This window comes from Rhincodon typus, chromosome 19 (assembly GCF_021869965.1).
Source record: "Rhincodon typus isolate 14 chromosome 19, sRhiTyp1.1, whole genome shotgun sequence".
NCBI classification, from domain to species: domain Eukaryota; kingdom Metazoa; phylum Chordata; class Chondrichthyes; order Orectolobiformes; family Rhincodontidae; genus Rhincodon; species Rhincodon typus.
Window position 1 is genome coordinate 56,865,896 of NC_063350.1, and position 20,485 is coordinate 56,886,380.

A 20,485-nucleotide genomic window follows, 5' to 3' on the forward strand; every position below is an offset into this window, starting at 1 on the left:
ATAGTGAGCGTGTGCATGTGTGAGTAGGGAGAGAGAGAAAGAGTGAGCGTGTATAGGAGAGAGAAAGAGAGAGGAAGAGTGTATGTGTGCGTGCGTGAGAGAAAGTGTGTGTACCTGTAAGGGGGGAGAGAGAGATTGAGTGTGTGTGTGTCTGAAAGTGAGAGGTTGAGAGAGAGAGTGAGTGTGTGCATGTGTGAGGGGGAGAGAGAGTGAGTGTGTGTGTGAGTGTGTGTGGGTGTGTGAAAGGAGGAGAGAGAAATTGTGTGTGTATAGAGGAGAGAGAGAAAAAGAGTTTATGTGTGTGTGCGAGAGAGAGAGAGTGTGCGGGCGTGTGTGTGTGTGTGTCTGTGAGGGGGGAGAGAGAGAGTGAGTGTGTGTGTGTATCTGAAAGTGAGGGGGGCAGAGAGAGAGAGATAGTGAGTGTGTGCATGTGTGAGAGGGGAGAGACAGAAAGAGTGCATGAGTGCATGTGTGTATGAGACGGGGAGAAAGACAGTGTTTGTATGTATAGGAGAGAGAGAAAGAGTATGTGTGTGAGAGAGAGAGCGTGTCTGTGTGTGTGTGTGTGTGTGTGTGTGTGTGTGTGACAGTGTATAGTGTGGTGGGGTCACCTGAAGTGCGATATGAACCCAAGATCCTGTTTGAGGCTGTCCTCATGGGTACTGAACTTGGCTATCAGCCTCTGCTCAGTGACTCTGCGTTATTGTGTATCCCAAAGTCCACCTTTGAGGAAGTTTACCCTAAGATCCGAGGCTGAATGTCCTTTATCGCTGATGTGTTCCCCGACTGGAAGGGAACATCCCTGTTTGGCAATTGTTGCACGGTGTCCCAACATCAGACTTACCATGGGCTACTCTGTACAATCAATCTCATTCTTGGACACATGCATCTCCATCAGGGACAGATACCTCAATACCTCACTCTACCGTAAGCTTACAGATAACCTCACGATGCTGTACTTCTCTAGCTTCCATCCTAAACATATTAAAACAGCCACTCCCTACAGACAAACCCTATACATACACAGGACCTGTTTGGATGAGAAGGAACGCGACGGACACCTGAAGGTGTTGAAGGACGCCCTCATGGGAACAGGATACAAAGCTCAACTCATCAATTACCAGTTCCAACGGGCCACAGTGAAAAACTGTAAAAACCAGAAGACAGACATGGGATACGACCAATAGGGTACCCTTTGTCGTCCAGTACTTCCCAGGAGCACACAAATTACGCCATGTTCTTCGTAGCCTTCAACACATTATCGATGATGATGAGCACTTCCCCACGCCTCTATTTCTCATCTTCAACCAACTGCCAAACCTTAAACACACCAGTGTTCACAGAAAACTACCCAGCCTTCAGGACAACATTGACCACAACACTATACAACCCTGTTATGGTAACCTCTGCAAGACATGTCATATCTCGACATGAACACTACCATCAGACGTGGGAACACCACTCACCATGTGCACGGCTGATACTCATGTGACTCAGCCAATGTTGTCTATCTCGTACGCTGCAGGCAAGGATGCCCCGATGCATGGTATATTGGTGACACCATGCAGACGGTACAACAACGGATGAATGGACGCTATGCAACAATCGCCAAAACAGGGATGTTCCCTCCCGGGGGGGGAGCACTTCAGTGGTCAAGGATATTTGGCCTCAGATCTTCAGGTAAATGTCCTCCAAGGCGGACTTTGGGATACACAACAACGCAGAGTCGCTGAGCAGAGGCTGAGAGCCAAGTTCAGTACCCACAAGGAAGGCCTCAACCGGGACGTCGCACGACAGGTGACTCCACCATACAATATGCTCTCACACATTCACACACACACACACACATTCACTCACACACTCTTTCTCTCACACACACACACACACACACACACACACAGACACACACACACACACATTCACTCACACACTCTCTCTCTCACACACACACACACACACACACATTCACTCACACACACACACTCACACACACACATACAAACACACACACACACACAGTCACTCACACAGACACACACACACACACACTCACTCACACACACCCACACACACACACACATTCACACACTCACTCACACACACATGCATATGCTCTCCATCATACACTCTCTCACACACACCCTCTCTCCCACACATATACACACACACACTCTCTTTCTTTCTCTCTCCCACGTCTTTCTCTCACACACACACTCATTTTCTCTCTCTCCCCCCTCACACACATGCTCACTCTCTCTCTCTCTACCCCCTCACACACACTCACACACACACACACACACACAAACACTCATGTAAATCTGTGTGGTGAATTTTTATTTGCAGATATATTCTATTTTGTTCAAAAAGCACACAATTTATAGACAGTGAGTCAATGTGGTGTTTTATAAATACCTACTTTAGAGATAAAACCAGTCTGACTCCAAACCAAAACACAAACAGATTCTAAACAAGGCCTCACATTCAACATGCATTGTCTGACCTAAAATGTCACCTCTTCTTTACACTGATAAAACCTTTAGTTCTCTCAGGGCAGTGACTTGATAGGAATTCAGGGATTTCCAAATGCATATTAATCAAATAAAACTTCTAAGTGATTAAAGATTTAACAGCAACTTAGGTTTGTTTAGGACATCCTCATCAGTGGTGTGACCCTTTGATTTTTTTACTTATAAATTCTGTGTCTGTTGCCACCTCTCTCACTAACACCTGAAGAAGGAATGAGGCTGCAAAAGCTTGTTACAGAGATAGTAGGAACTGCCGTTGCTGGAGAACCTGAGATAACAAGGTGTAGAGCTGGATGAACACAGCAGGTCAAGCAGCATCAGAGGAGTCGGAAAGCTGACTTTTTTTTCTTCAAAAGCTTGTGTTGAGTTTGTTCATCCCAGTCCAACACTGGCCTCCCCACATCAAACTCTGAATTACCAATACCATGGAGTCCTCTCCTGCCTGGTGCTGTGCAGGTATCTGGTCCTGGGCCATCCTCTGAGAGTCCAATGGCCTGGGATGTTCCTCACTTGACCAGCTGAGGAGGGCTGGCAGTGAAGAGCTGGCCAATGGGTGCTCCTGAGTCTAATCAAGATAAAATACCCTCCCCAGGTGTCAGTATCTGAGCTAGTGGAGGGTGCACCAGGCAGCCTTGCTGATGCTTCCTCTGAGGAATCTGTGCTGTCTTCCTTCTGGTGACTGCAGGAAACAAGAGGCAGAATGTGTCGTCACTAAAGGGTAAGAGTGTTGGCCTGTCAGAATGGAGAATGGGAACCTAGCATGACAATGAATAGTGCCGGGACCTGGAGTTTTCAGCATTCCTGCAGGAGCAGACCCAATCTTCACCAGGCAGGCTCAGGAACATCTCCTCATGGGGCGAGAAGACTGATATCAGACACTAAACCCACCCATCCTGGCTCTTTTGGCCTTTTTGTCGTCTATTTTCTCCTGGAATGAGAAAAAGTTGGAGTAGGTGGGAATTGAGTGAATGAAAATAGATAGGCATATGCCAGTGCAGGCAGGTGAAAGGTGGTGAGCTACCTCGAGTGAATGAGTAGGTAGTGAAGAGGGCTGCAGAGTGAGTGGTGTGGGAGGTTGTGAGGGGAGAGCAAGTGGGAAAAATGTTGCGGGAATTAATGAGAGTGGTGGAACACAAGTATTGGTGGGAGGTGGCCACATTTGCAGAGATGGAGTGAGTGTGATGTTTTATTTCTTCCTTCATTCACGGAATGAGGGTGTCGCTGGCCAGTCGGCATTTATTGCCTATCCCAGAGGGCAGTTAAGAGTCAACCACATTGCTGTGGGTCTGGAGTCACATGTAGGCCAGACCAGGTAAGGATGGCAGTTTCCTTCCCTAAAGGACATTAGTGAACCAGACGGATTTTTCCAAAAGTAGATTTGTGATCAACGTTTGACTCTTAATTCAGTTTTTGTTTTATTGTTTTTGTTTTATCAAATTCCACCATCTGCCTTGGCAGGATTCAAACTCAGTCTGTGTCTCTGGATTAACAGTCCAACAATAATGCTGCTAGGCCATCATCTTCCCATGGTATCAGAGAGAAGAGTGCGACACTTAACCTGATGAAGCGGATAAATTCATTCACCGTCTTCCCATATTGATGGGCATTTCTTTCGACCATGCCGACCACACAGACCTGGGTGTCAATTTCAGACAAGCCTCCCAGGTGCCGTGTCTGCCTCTGCCAGACCTGAGGGAACAGGATGTCCTTTCTCCACACCAACCTGTCAACCAGACCCACTGGTACCTCACCACAAAGCAGGGTGCCAATTTCCCCCTCTCAGCCACAAGGGCACCTCCGGACCAACAGCACTTGAACAGGTGCACAACAGCTTTTTAAAGATGGCACTGGTGCCAAGGGAGCTAGAATAGCTGGGAGTACTTATAGCGACAGCATGGAGGAAAATCAGGCTAGCATCAGACAAAAGAAGTGCTTTAGGAATGGGTAGATAGTAAATAAAGCGAGTTTGGGATGATTGCGTGAGAAATCTCCCCAGGCCTTACAGACAGAAACCCTCCATGAAACCTTTTGAAAATGATACCTATAAGGTAAGATTCAGTTGGGTCTTATAAAAATTTCACATAATCTCCTGCTCTTGTATACTCTATGACCCTTTTTAATAAAGCCTAGGATACTATCTATTGCTGTCTCCATCTAACCTGCCACTGCCAATGATTTCTGTACATAGACACCCAGGTCCCTTTGCTCCTGCAGCCCCTTCAGAGAAGTATTTGGTTTGTTCTTTTCATCCTCTTCCTACCAAAGTGCATCACCTCACACTTATGTGAATTGAACTTCGCCTGCCATCTCGTTGCCCACTCAATGAGATTAAAGACAATGGCTTCAATATTTAACAGGAGGAAGTTGTCTTAATTTTTGCAGGAATGCATTGTTAATATGGAGATCTCCAGGGGAGGGGGATGGGGGGAGGGGGAACTGCAATACAGTCAATGACATCAAAGGAAGTAGACTGCCTTGTGCCAGTGTATAACACAGTAACAAGAAAATAGCTTTCTCTAGAAACCCTATAGTGCAGAAGGAGGCCATTTGGCCCATCAGGTCTGTACCAACACTCTGAAGGGCACCCACCCTGACCCTGTAACCTTGCATTTAGCATGACTAATCCAGCTGGTATGCACATCTTTGGACCATGGGAGGAAACTGGAGCACCCGGTGGAATCCCACGCAGACATGGGGAGAATGTGCAAACTCCACACAGACAGTCGCCCAAGGCTGGAATTGAACCTGGGTCCCTGGCACTGTGAGGCAGCAATGCTAACCACTGTGTCACCATGCCACCCTTTTCTCACATGTAAATGTGAGGTTGAGGTTAGAGAGAAACAGAGTCCAGTTTAAATACTCCCTGCAAGATCTTTTGTGATCTACTGTTCACTGCAGTGGTGTGACAGCCTCAATGGGCTAGGTATTCACCAGGGCTGAATCCAGCAGATGCACTGATTACACACCTTCCTGATTACTGACACAGGCAATTGGGCTCATATCAATATCGCATATTCTGAAGTTACAGCAACCTGTAACTTAATCCAACATGTTTGTATTTTACAGTTCATTCAGAATCATCTAGAGGCTAGGTGAACCTTACACCAGAGTGCAGAGATGATGGCTACAGCTTGTGAGAACAAAACAGATCTGCGTGATCCGATGGACGCTGGAGCATCAGAGATTCCATTTCAGAGTCTCCTGCAGATCCAGGGCCCTGTCCACCAGCCAGGATTGATCGGCACGGCATCTTATTCTGATCCTACAAAACTATCTGATGGCCCTCCACCTTCTCAATTGATCTCCCTGCAGCCAAATCCTTCCCCTTTGTTTCCTCACAAAATCTTCCAGCAGTCAGCTCAACAGAAGTCTCCAAAAAGTGCACAAGGAATGAGTAAGAGTTCTTATATGGCTCTTGCCTGCAGTACGTCGGAAATTCTAGCACCACAGTCCGAGACAACCAGTCAATCAATCATCCACAATGATCAAGAACCACCTCACCACTTCTCCCATAAAAGTGGACCAGGGATTGAAACCCCAACCCATGAGACTGGACAAAGACAGTACCAACTTCTGGTGAATATGAATCAGGTCAAGCTGAGAAAGCAGAGTAAGTATGTGTGTAGTCATTGTGGGAGAGACTGCTTAAAACCCAGCGTCCTGGAGAAACATATCCGTTCTCACACCGGAGAACGGCCATTCCCATGCACAACTTGTGGGTTTTCCTTTAAAACTCAGAGTAATCTGTATAAACACAAAAGAACACAAACACACGTAAATAATTGTCGCCTTTTAACAGGTAGTGAGTCAGGTCCCAGCTCATCACTGAAATGTGTGGATGCCAGACATTTGGATATAAATATTCAACAGGAAGATGGGCAGAAAGGAAGTGGATCCTGTCAACATGAGCAGCTAGTGCACAAATCCAACAACATGGACCATTTAGGACACCAGGGCTACCCAAACGTGGTGCCCCAAGACATGTTTTGGAGCAGGACTTCCACTACTGAGAAGGGAGAGAATGAGGTGACTGATGGACAGAAACAGGATGTCCAGCAACAGGAAGCTCCGACTGGAAACAGACAGATTTCTTTACAGAGACAACAGGCAACATATTTCGCTAAACAGTGGATCCACAAATCTTCAAGTTCTAGTGTGCAGACAAATGAAAGTACAGACTCTGGATACTTTTCCCATTCGGACAGTTCTGACCAGCAGTCATGTTCCTCAGGTTCTGTACAGAGTTTCCAAGGGCAGAGCACTGATACTGAACCAGGGAGAGCCTCTCAGCCCAGTCAGAGCTTGGTTAGTGCTGAGCAGAGTACTGATGGACTGACCACAGGGGAAAAATCTGTGCAAGGAATGGACAGGAACCGGCTTGGGAAACTGGAGCTGGGAGAACGAATCTCAAAACTGATCTCTGATAATAAGGCTGTCGTTGATGACAAACATTTAGAAAATGTGCGGCCAAGAAAAATGGTTATTTCAAAACAGGGGAGCATTGATTTGCCAATGCCTTATACATTTAAGGATTCCTTTCACTTTGACATGAAATCTAGTCAAGCCAATAAGAGATCAAATCTTTCGTCCAATTTACCAAAGGCCATCCCACCATCCCCAGGCAAATTACAGCAAACATTCCTCTCATTACCTTCTCATCTTGCCCCGACTGTTGATTGTTTACCAGTTATAAGAAGTAATTCATTGCCACCAGGCGAGTATAGTGTATTATCCAGTCAAATGGCCAAAGTTTTAAGCTCTGGTCCAGAGAAGCATTGTTTACAGGGGACGCCCTCCGCTGCGTTACACACTGAGAACTCACTGTCTAGATCACTAGACTTCCGTCCATCACACCATCGAACCCTGGTCAGGCAAACCGCTCTTGAGGACTCTCTGGCAAGTGCTCCCAGTGTGCATGTGTCCTCCACTGCCGGTGAAAGGATCTCCAATGTTACTGAATTTCATCCAGTGTCGAAAAGCAAGCACAAGTCCTTAGAAAAGAGAAACAGCCAGAAAAAGCTGACAAAATTCTCCCATGAGAAGTGGTCCGTGTACGGGGAAGAGACGTTTAGAAAGAAATACCAGGCGGTAAAGAGAACCAGCAGTGCCATGCCTACCCTGCAATTTGACAACCGAGTCACACAGATTTCCACAATAAACTGTGCCAACTGTACCATGGCACAGGACAGGGTGATCACTGTCCTCTCTGAGAACCAACACACCAGCTCACTGGCCACTTCCTCAATCCATAAAACCCCTGTTAGAAAGCACCTTTCAGATCCATTGATTTTTGGCCCAGTGAAGGTTACAACGTTCAACAGTCAGATGTTTCAAACACGGTTTTTACAGAGCAATTGTGATAATCCTTCACTCAGACAGACAAATCCAGATCCTTGTCATAATGCAGACAAAACCAAGACTCCATTGGTCCAGGAACTGCCTGTTATCACAACCTCCAGTTCAGTCGAGTTGCTGAATACAGGTGACAGGTCAGGCCACACACCTTTAGCCAGTGCAGTGCAGGGAGCCACTGGCCACAAAACAAAGGGTCTCCATCTGTTCCAACCATCATCTGTACCAAGCCTGCAAAAAGAGGAAGATCAAAAAAGATCAATACAGAGGCATTTCTCACATCCAAAGCTGGTGAGGCAACTCAGTATTCAAGTTCCAGAAAATAAAGCTGTACAAGAGTCAATCAAAGTGAACAGCCAGCAAGAAAGTCAGCCTGAAGAATATAATGACGCTAACAATGGTGTCTCAAAGCTTTCACCAGCAAAACCTCCCAAAAAGAAACAAAGACTGAAGTTAGTTGAAAATGGAAATCCAACTGAGGATCAACAGTTTGACTCCGATTTACCAGGTATGATTATTCCTAGTCAGCCATTTCCATTTGTTGGCATCCTGACCTCAAATAGGGGGCATGGGCACCTTCAGTGTACCAACTCCCCAAAGCAACCGTCACCAACTGTTTCCATCAGCTTCACTGACCTTGAGCAGGCATTGTCCAATCAGTCAAAGTCTTGTCCTGGGTCAGTAGCAACTTCATCCACATACCTTCCTCAATTCTTGCCTTCACATTCAGAGGCCAAGGCAGAAATAAGGGAAGACAGTGGGAGTGTTGTTCGGCTGAAGGGTTTTCCATCACTATCAGACACTATTGCAGTTCAGGCAAACAATCCTAACAAGGTTATCCATGTGGAATCTCACGTGATCCAATGTGTTACACCAGTACCGCTTCAGGTAAAAGATCCCTCCTTACAAAAGCATAATTTTCTTCCAAAATATCAACTCCAATGGGCCAAGACAGAGCTGATCGGATTACCCTCTGCACTGACTGCACAAATTATAGTGCACGAGGAGACAACTGAAGATGATTCTCAAACTTCCCAGTGGAGCGAGCCTAAGGCATCCCATCATGACCAGCAGACATCACATCGAACAGTGCAGCCGTCATTCACTTCTTACCAAACAGGCAATGAAGAGCGGAAAACAGAAGACTGTGAAACATTTCAATACACCTTCACTATTTCTGAAGGCGGTCAGCTCCCATCAGCTATACACACTACAGCTGTTGTCACCAATCTTATTCATTTAATGAACAAGAGATTCCAGTGGCCTATTGGCAGCCAACCTGGTGGCAGGCTCCAAAGTGTACCCTGGCCAGCAACTAACAGTCTCCACAGAGGCCGTTGGGCTCCTGTTTGTAACATTGCTCATTCATTGCTGGGACAATGTCAACAAGGTGTCAGCAACGTTAAACTGAATGGAGAACTGGAATGGTCAAAGGTAGTTGGATCTAAATGTCAGCAACACAAGCGTACGTCAAGTGGAGAGAGACCCCAAAACTGTGTCCAGTGCAGGTCAATGAGGGAGCGAAGCATTGTTATCCCATTGACTGAGGTCAACTCTGACTATTCCTCCTTCCAGAAGATGAACACTCAGCCTGAGCTCACCTGGTGTTACCTGAGGAAGACTGTGCCCTTACACACCCAGCAGAAGGACAGGTCCACTTCAGTCTATGCGACCTGGGGCACCTGTGAAAATACCTCTGACAGGTCAAGCCTGGCACTGAAGGACACTGTCATTGTGAACAGACTCCAGCAGAAAGGCCGAGACACCCGTGCTCTGTCAGTAAGTACTCTTTGAAATGCTTCTTTAGAGGTTCATGTTGTGTTGATCCCCTCCTTCCGTTTACTTGCACCATAGATTGTTCAGACTTCTCTCAGAGATTCTATCCTTCTCTGCTATTCTGGCTTCAATCCTCTCTGGAAACATAAACAAGACTTAAGCACTTCTGAGCTGAAACATAGGTGCAAGATTTTCTCGTCCAAATCCAGAAAGGCCATAATACGGCTCCTGTTCCTGCTTCAAATTCCTGGGTCAAGGGTTATTCTATAGACATTGCTGGGATCCAGGAGCAAGTGAGCCCTCTCTGTCAAGGATATTTTTAAGTGAATAATTCTTCATTTTTTATGCTCCCAACTAGACAGTGTCATAGAGTCATAGAGCATGGAAACAGACCCTATGGTCCCAGCTAGTCCACGCCGACCATGCTCCCAAACCAAACTAGCCCCACCTGCCTGTATTTGGCCCATTTCCTTCTAAACGTTTCCTATTCATGTACTTATCCAAATGCCTCTTAAACATTCTAACTGTACCTGTATCCATTACTTCCTCTGGCAGTTCATTCCACACACAAACCACTCCCTGTGGAAAAAAGCTGCTCCTCATAAGCTTTGTAAATTGTTCTCCTCTCACCTTAAAAATATGTCCCCTAGTTTGAATTCCCTCACACTAGGGAAAAGACCGTTAGGTATTCACCTTTTCTGTGCCCCTCGTGATTTTTATAAATTTCTATAAGGTCACCACTCAACCTCCTATGGTCCAGTGAAAAAAGTCCTAGCCAATCCAGCCTATTTTTATAACTCAAACCCTCCATTCCTATCAGCATTCTGGGAAATCTTTTCTGAACCCTCTCCAGTTTAATAATATCCTTCCTATAACAGGGTGACCAGAACTGCAAATAGTACTCCAAAAAAGGCCTCACCAGCGTCTTATACAATCTCAAAATGACATCCCAATTCCTATACTCAAAGGTCTGGATAATGAAAGCAAGCATGCTAAATGCCTTCTTAACCACCCTGTCTACATGTAAAGCAAATTTTAAAGAATTATGTACCTGAACCCCTAGGTCTCTGTTCTTTCAGACTATGCAGGGCCCTACCATTAATTGTATAAGTCCTGCCCTTGTTTTAATAAAATGCAATACCTTACATTTATCCAAAAACAGGAGCTGATTAGATTGCATAAATGACTTAGATGAAATTATAAATGACTTGGATGAAAATGTAGGTGGGTGGGTTAGTAAGTTTGCAGCCAATACAAAGATTTGTGGATAGTGTAGAAGGGTGTCAAAAGTTCCAGAGAGGTGTAGATCAGTTGCAGATACAAGTGGGGAAATGGCAGATGGAGTTTAATCCAGGTAAGTGTGAAGTGCTGTACTTTGGAAGCTCAAATGTTAAGGAAAAGTATACAGCTAATGGCAAGACCCTGAACAGCACTGTTGTACAGAGGGATCTTGGGGTTCAAGTCCACAGCTCCCTGAAAGTAGACAGGGTAGTAAAGAAAGCATATGGCACACTTGTCTTTATTGGTTGGGGAATTGACTACAACAGTCAGGATGTCATGTTGTAGCTTTATATGACTTTGGGTAGGCCACACTTAGAGTATTGTGTTCAATTCTGGTCATCACATGACAGGAAGAATGTGGAGGCTTTGGAGAGGGTGCGGAAAAGGTTTACCAGGATGCTACCTGGATTAGAAATTATGAGCTGTAAGGGGAGTCTACACCTGCACATCTGTCAACGTGGTCTACTGCATCTGCTGCTCCCGATGTGGTCTCCTCTACATCGGTGAGACCAAGTGGAGGCTTGGAGACCGCTTTATAGAGCACCTGCGCTCTGTACGTGACAAACGACAACACCTTCCAGTCGTGAACCATTTCAACTCTCCCTCCCACTCCCTGGACGACATGTCAATCCTGGGCGTCCTCCAGTGTCACAATGATGCCACCCGCAAGCTGGAGGAGCAGCACCTCATATTCCGCCTTGGGAGCCTACAACCCAATGGCCTAAATGTGGATTTTACCAGTTTCAAAATCTCCCCATCCCCATCTTCATCCCATGACCAATCCTCCTTCTCATCCTCTCCTCCGTGATCTGACACAACCTGTCCATCTTCTTTCCCACCTATCCGCTCCTCCCACCTCACTGACCAATTCCCACCACTGCCTACCTGCACTCACCTATCACCCCACCTACATTCCCAATCCCAACCCTCCTCTCCCTATTTATTGCAGAGCTCCCTTCTCCTTCCCCCATTTCTGAAAAAGGGTCCCGACCCAAAACATCATCTTTCCTAGTCCTCTGATGCTGCCTGGCCTGCTGTATTCCTCCAGCTGCACACTGTGTTGTCTCTGACTCTAGCATTTGAATTCTTACTATCTCCTAGAAAAACTTGGGTTGTTTTCTGTGGAGCAGTGGAGGCTAAGGGGAGACTTGACAGAAGTCTATAACATTATGAGATACATAAATATGGTTGATGGTCAGAATCTTTTTCCTACAGTTGAAATGCCTAATACTAGGGGGCATGCATTTAAGCTGAGAGGGGAAAAGTTCAAAGGAGATGTGACAGGCAAGTTTTTTACACAGAGAGTTGTAGTAGTCTGGAACACAGACTTGTGTGGGGTGGGGGGGGCAGCTGCTGTGGAGACAGATATGATAGGGACTTTTAAGGGACTTTTAGATAAGCACATGAGTATGCAAGGAATGAAGGGATATGGACCAAGAGCAGGTAGAAGAGATTAGCTTAATTTGGCATCATGTTCAGCACAACATTGTGGGCCGAAGGGTCTGTTCCTGTGCTGTACTGTTCTCTGCTCTATGTTAGTGCTGCATCCATTTTAGTTCTTAATAGGTGTAAGCAATTTTGATTCAGGTAGAGGGAGCAAAATTTGAAATTTGCTGATTACAAAAAAAATGCAGATAACTTTTCAGCAGCTAGTAGCAGAACAGGAAAGTTCCAGAAATCAAAAACAGATTACTGAGATGCATTAAGAGATGGAAGATGACTATTAAAGCAGAGAATTTTGACATAAGATAGACTGGGAGGGATAGCAGGGAAGAGCAGAATAATCTCAATGAAGATTAATAGGCAGAATAGGATCTGATACAAGCAACATGGTAGCTCGCATATGGGATGTAAAAGTTATAAAAAGGCCAACAGCAGATTGTGTTTTATAAATAGAGCAGTGGAGTAGAAGAGGATGTGGTAAGTTTGTACGGATAGTGATCACGTCAGATAGAAATTTACATATATCTTACCCAACCTCTCTTGAGTATAAACAACACCAAATGACATGATCATTTTCCTGACAGTCAACAAACCCTCTGTCCTCACTTTTCAAATACAGTCTGAAATTCTCGAACAAATTCCTGTGAGATGTTTAACCTTGTAGCTTTGGAAAATGAATACATGACATTAACTGCAATCCCATTATCAATCCAATCAGTCCCTATTTCACTTGCACAGGATCAGGGAACTTTTGAATAATCTGTGTTGGCTATCTTTGATCACTGTTACATTTCAAAATCTTTACTGAGTCACGTACAGAAAGTTGTTTGCCCAGAGCTGGTGTGAACCTGATTGCTGGTAATTATCGACTTTGTCCTGCACCAAGTATCACACACTGTTCGACTCTAGAGCATAGCTTTCAACCAAGGCATGTGATGAAACATTATCACTGAACCATTATTGTCCCCAATCTGACGGTATTCATTTGTGACTCTGTTGTAATATCAGGCACTGTTCTTACCTGACACTGTATTTATATCCAATGCTGTATTCATATTGGACACAACTCAAATCCTACGCTGTATTCATACCCTGAGTTCTGAGGAAAGGTCACTGGACCCAAAACGTTATTTCTGATTTCTCTCGACAGATGTTGCTTGACCTGCTGAGCTTTTCCAGCATTTTCTGTTTTTGTTTCTGATTTGCAGCATCCACATTTCCTTCTGCTTTTATTTACTTCTACCAGGATGTTGCCTGGGGCTGGAAAGTTTCAGTTATGAAAAGAGATTGGACAGACTGAGATAGCAAAGTGTAGAGCTGGAGGAACACAGCAGGTCAGGCAGCATCAGAGGAGCAGGAAAGTTGATGTTTCGGGTCAGGTGCTATCTGTTGGACAGACTGTGGTTGTTTTCTTTAGAGCTGAGGAGACTGAGAGGGGACATGGTTGAGATGTATAAAATTATGAGGGGCATAGAGAGGGTACACAGAAAGAAATATTTCTCCTTAATGGAGGGATCAATGAGCAGGGGCATTGATTTAGGGTAAGGGGCAGAGGTTTTGAAGAGATAGGATGGGGGACTTCAAGTCTAGGGGGCATATTTTTAAGGTGAGAAGAGAGAGATTTAAAAAAGACATGAGGGGCAATTTTTTACATAGAAGGTGGGTTGCGTGTGGAATGAACTTTCTGAGGAAGTGGTGGATGCAGGCACAGCTACAACATTTAAAAGACATTTAGATAAACACATGGATAGGAAAGGTTTGCAGGGATGTGGGCCAGCAGCAGTCAGGTGGAATTAGTTTCTTTTGGGATGATGTTCGGCCTGGACTGGTTGGGCTGAAGCGTACGTTTCTGTGCTGTATGACTCTATGAGGAAGAAACTTTTTTATGTGGAGGGTGGAGGGAATCTGGAACTCATTGCTTGTAACAATGTTAGGGGCAGAAACCCTTATACCATTTAAGAAGTATTTAGATGTGCAATTGCAATGCCAAGTGTTGTAAAATGAGATTTTGACCAGTGCAGAAGTAATGGGCCATAGGGCCTTGTTCAGTGCCATAGATCTCGCTGATTATCTATGATATTGTATTCATATCTGACACAATGTCACTGGTGCCGTTGCTTACAATTGTAATCAAGTCGCAATCCAAGAATCATCGGAAACAGCAATACAATTCTAATGTTATATAAACCTTATGAATTCATACCACTGCAATTCCCAGTTTGCTCATACCCCAATAGAGTCAGTGTGAATGGGATCCATGCCCTGGTGAGAGTTGTGAGGCAGGAACCTGTATCCATGTCAGAGTCAGTGTGTGTGTGACCTCTATCCTACTGAGAAGCAGTGTGTAAGACAGACCTCAGTGACAGTTAGTGGATGGGACCTGCATCCCATTGAGAGTCAGTGTGTGTGCAAATCATAAACCAGTGACAGTCATTATCTGTGGGACCCATACGCCAGTGAGAGTCAATATGTGTATACGGTCTGTATCCCAGTCAGAGTCTGTGTGGGAGGGAGCCGTACACCACTGAGTGTCTGTGTGTGTGACACCTGTATCTCAGTGAGAGTCAGTGTTTGTGTGGCCCATACCCCAGTCAGAGTGTGCATGGAACTTATATTCCAGTGAAACTCAGTGTTTGTGTCTTGCATGCCCCAGTGAGAGTCAGTATTTGTGAAACTTATACCCCAGTGAGAGTCAATGTTTGAGGCACCCATATCCAATAGGAGGATGTATCAGAGTGACCCATACCCTAGTGAGAGCCAGTGTATGTGTCCCATACCCCAGTGAGAGTCACCATCTCTGCAACCTGTATCCATGTGAGGGTCAGTTTGTATGTAAATCATATCCAGTGAGAGTCAGTTCATGTGTGACCCCTCCCCCAGTGAGAAGCCGTGATTGTGGAACTTGTGTCGTGGAAACTGAATTAACCGCATTGACAAACATGAAGTGACACTGTTTGTTTTATGTAAAATAGAAATAGCTATTTATTACTAACAAAAAGTACCTTACAAAATTCTAGGAATGGCTATGATACAAACTCTTAAAACCACCAACTAGCAATCCAGAATATTAGCAAAGAGGGGGCATTGACTGAAACATGAACCTTATACAGAATTCCAGTTTTTTCTTATAATTGTGGTTTAAAAGTTAGTGTGAGAAGTTAATTATAGAAGGTAAGTATAGAAGGAAAATTTAGAAAGAATGGCTAGGATTGTGTCACTTGTGTCCTAGCGAAAGTCAGTACTTGTGTCTGACATACTCCAGTGAGAGTCAGAATTTGTGGGACCTGCCCTAGTGGGAATATGTGTGTGAGTGATTGTTATTGACCAGAATAAACCCCTCAGAATATATTAAGAAGATAGCCTAGGCCACTTTTTTTATTTTTAAAGACAAGGATAAGGTGTGTATTCTGGATGTAATTCGATTGGTCAGACTACTAGGCTTGAAGCAAAACACACTTTATTCTTCTTACGCTATAGTTAAAACACAAACAAAAGAAAAGAATTGGAATAATTTAACTCTATTGGAAAACTTGACAGAATAATAGATTATTTAATGACTGAACAGCAACAGTTCCAATACAACAACATCCGATAATCATATCCGAGGCAAAGGCAAATTCAGTAAAACATACTGTCTCCCATGTGATTGTCCAGTCCAGGAGGAAAAAACATCAAGAGAAAACTCTGAGGGAGCGAGAGAACTCAAGTATTTTGCTGCAGCAGGAAGAGATGTATAGCAGCTTCCATAGCCCAACAGCTACTGAATGGTAACTAAAATTCTCGTTCTGTGGGCGATTTACCCCATCCCATTGTCCTGCTTCTATTGTTCCAACTAAAAACAAACCGCAAGACCTCATATTCCCTCAACTTTATTAACTTGTCAGAGACAGCTCAGCACCTCTGGCTCAACCTCTCTTCATAAAACAAAGGACAAAATACACCTCTTAAAGCCATATAAACCTCCCCCCTTAAAAAAACGAACCATCAATATACAATGATGGCTTTATTTCCAAAAACCTTTAGTTTTACGCAATTAAAACATTACATTGACTCTAAGTACACAAACATTCAATACTGCGATCCATTTAAATCCATTTCTCCACTGAACACTTTTGTCATCCTTCATCACAGTCATGACAATGCATGAGCAATTACATTCTCTTGTCTTGCCACGTGCATAATTTCAAACTGAATGGCTGCACTAATAAGCTCCATCTAAATAGCCTGGAATTTTTATCCTTAAACTTTTCTGAAAACTTTAAGGGCCTATGAACAGCATATACAATTGTCTCAGACCCATTATTGACAATATAATTGTTGAAATGTTGCAACGCCAACAGAAACTCAAGGTCTCCTTCTCAATTGTGCAATATTTTTGTTAATGAATATTCCGTTTTTTGAATATCAGAGTCATACTTCCCAGCTTATCCCCACATATCTCCCCATGTAATTGTAATAAATCTTTTAGGTCATTTTGATGTTCCTCTTGAAGGTAACTCAATAATTTATCCCAATTTTTGAGAACTTCCTCATTGTTTGATTTAATTTGAGGGATGTCCAATTCAGAATCCTCTGAACTTGGTTCTTCACTCGGTGTTGTAACCAGTAACACATTCTCCTTTTGTTTTCCTTCCCTATCAAAATACCTTTGAGCACATTCACACGACACACTCTGTGAGACTTCTTTCTATCCAGCATTCTTAGAACATAATCAATTTCTTTTTGATTTGATGAGACCCACTAAACTTGCTTTTAAAGCTTTACCTACTACTGGGAGTAACGCTAACACTATCTCCACAACCAAAATTGTGACTTTTTGATTTCTTGTCTGCTTCCTGTTTCATCACATGCTGTGCTACTTTTAAATGCTGTCTAGCCAACTCAACTGGCTCTATCTAATCCTTCCTTAAAATTCAACACTTATAGTCCAAATGCTGGACTATTTATTTCTATAGTTTTCTAACTATTTTTTGTTTCCTAAGAATTTGATCTTAAGTATCTGTTCCTAAGTACCTTTGTACCTAGGATGGCACTGTAATGCAGTGACTATAAACTTTTCACTATACTCATTTGAGTATGTGTGACAATAAAGCTAATTCAAATATGTGGTCTCTGAACTCTGGCTCACCAATTTCTCCTTAATTAATTTCAGTGTCCCTCTCACTTCATGCCCAAGAACTAATTCAAATGGACAGAATTTAGTTGATTCATTAGGTGCATCTCTAATTGCAAAAAGTACAAATGGAATTCCTTTGTCCCAATCTTCTGGACTGTCTTGATGATAAGCCCTCAGCATGTTTGATGCCACTTTTCTAATGCTCCCTGAGATTCTGGATGATACGTGGTAGATTTGAATAGTTTTATTCCCAAGCTTTCCATAACTTATCCTCGATAGTGATATAACTGGATTGCAGGTGGGAGTGATGCCTACTGTGGTTGAAAAGCCAGTGAAAAATCAGACAACTGTGATGTTACAGGAAGTATATCCTGGACTTTTTCCTGACTGTGTAGTAAAAAGGTCACAAAGCCACAGGTGGAAACAGGAGGAGAAAGGTAAGGATAAGAGTGAAGATAAGGAAGTTGAATAATTTCAATGTAAAATTTGACCCTTGTATCTCTGTGGTATTCCATACCTAGTAAAAAAATTGACTAACTCTTCTACTATCATTTTAGTCATGATACTGAGTAATGGAATGGCCTCTGGAAATCTAGCAGACACATCCATTATGGTCAACAAATACTGATACGCACTTTTTTTTTAGGTAGGGTCCTACACAAACAATTAAGTCTCTTGTAAAAGTTTCTTCAAATGTAGAAATGGGTATTAAGCGTGCTGGTTCTATCACAGCCTTGGGTTTTCCCATTACTGATAAGCATGACATGTCCAAAAAAATTCAATTACATCTCTATGCGGTCCAGGCGACTAAACATGTTTTTGTATTTTGGGTTGAGTTTTCCTTTCTCCCAAATAGCCTCCTACTGGTAATTCATGTGCTACCTGCAGCACCTCCTTTCTGTAACACAGTGGTAATAAAACTTGATGAACTTCTGCTGATTTTTCATCCGCTTCGGATGGTCACCATTTCTTCATCAAGACTTCATTTTTAAGATAGTAACATTCTGGGATGCACTCCAATTCTTCTTCTGTGCATGCTGTTTGATACACTTTGTCCTCTACCTGTTCTTGGTTTTTCCCAACCATTTGATCAAACATAGTCTCTGGTAATTGAACTTCAACTTCCTTATCTTCACTCATTGCTTTCTCCTCCTGTTTCCACCTGTGGCTTTGTGCCCTTGTTACTACACAGTCAGGAAAAAGTCCAGGATATACTTCCTGTAACACCACAGTTGTCTGATTTTTCACTGGCTTTTCAGCCACAGTAGGCTTCACTCTCACCTGCGATCTAGCTGTATCATAACCGAGGACAAACCATATTTCTGGAACCAAGAATATTACTCCTACCAACACTTCACAACTTTTCACTGGACTCTCTAACCTCACTTTATATAATGTAACAGTGCTCTTCCCACATTGAATTCTACAAATTACCACCTTTTCTGGCAATACTCCTTTTGAATTACATATCTCCTCATCAATTATTGATTTGCTCCCGTATCATTTTAACATTTTAATCTCTTTATCTGTTCCTCCTGGCATACATAAGTAAACCTTACCAATGCAAGCAAATTCTTTGAAGAAATCTGGCACTTCCTTCTCAACCAATCTCTGACCGCATCTGCAGTTCCTACTATCTCTGTACATTCTGGTGCAGCTTTTTAGCTTCCACTGTGCATTCCTTTACCGCTACAACAAAACTCACTGGCCCATCCTGTTTTCCCACATCAGTCTTCCCATTGCTTTTTCTAAACCACCAACACTGCGACTTCATGTGGCCTACTTTATTACAGTGAAAGCACCTGAGCTTTTCTACTTCTCTTTCCCCCTCATGGATTTCCTTTTTAACCCTGTGTTGGATTATCTTTATTATCTTCAATGAGATCTGCTGTTTCCTTACTACCTGAGGATTTCTCTTTTCCCCAATTTCTATCCCTCACAGATTGAAATTGATGTCGGACACCAACCTTTAAATTATGATCCAACTCATAATCATCTGCCATTTCTGTTGTTAATCTTACAGTCTTGACTTTCTGTTTTTCCACGAGTTCTTACTATTTCAGGAAGTGAATTTTTGAACTCCTCTAAAAAATCGTCTCTCCAAGAGTGTCATATGTTTTCAATGCCCTTATCCACCTATCGAAGTTACTTTGTTTGATCCTTTCAAATTCTGTGTATGTTTGATCAGGTTCCCTCCTTAGATTACTAAAATGTTGTCTGTAGGCTACTGGTACTAGCTCATTTGGAATTAAGATGGCTTTTTTCACCTCATCATACTCCCCAGATATCCCCTCTGATACTGATCTAGCTCTACCTACCCCAGTGAGATCAGTGACAGCCAGAGTGTAACGCATACCCCAGTGAGAGTCAGCATTTGTCTGATCCGTACCAGTGTGAAATTGTGTTTGGGGCCACATCTCAGTTAGAGTCAGTGTGTGTTGAACAAATACCCCAACGAAAGTCAGCAAAGTGCACCTGTACCACAGCAAGAGCTGGTTTGTATAGGACCCACATCCCAGTGAGTGTCAGTGTTTATAGGACATGGCCCCTGAGAGAGTCAGTGAGAGTGTACCCATACCCGAGTGATAGTCCTTTTGTATAGGACCGATAACCCAGTGAAAGTCAACATGTGTGGAACCTGTACCCAAGTCAGAGTCAGTGTTTGCGTGGGACCTGTATCCCGTGAGAGTCCGTGTGGGAGGGAGCTGTATCCCAGTGTGAGTCATTTTGTATGGAGCCCCTATTCCAGTGAGAGTCAGTATTTGTGGAACCTGTATCCCAGTAAAAGTCCGTGCTTGTGTTTCACATTCTCCAGTGTGGGACCCAGATGCCAGTGAAAGGTAGTGTTTGTGGGACCCATTTACCACTGTGAGTCAGTTTAAGTGGAATCAACACGACCATGAGAATCATTGTGTGTGGGACCTTATCTCAGTGAGAATCAATGTGGGTCAAATTCATTCCCCAGTGAGAGTCAGTGTGTGTGTGACTCCAT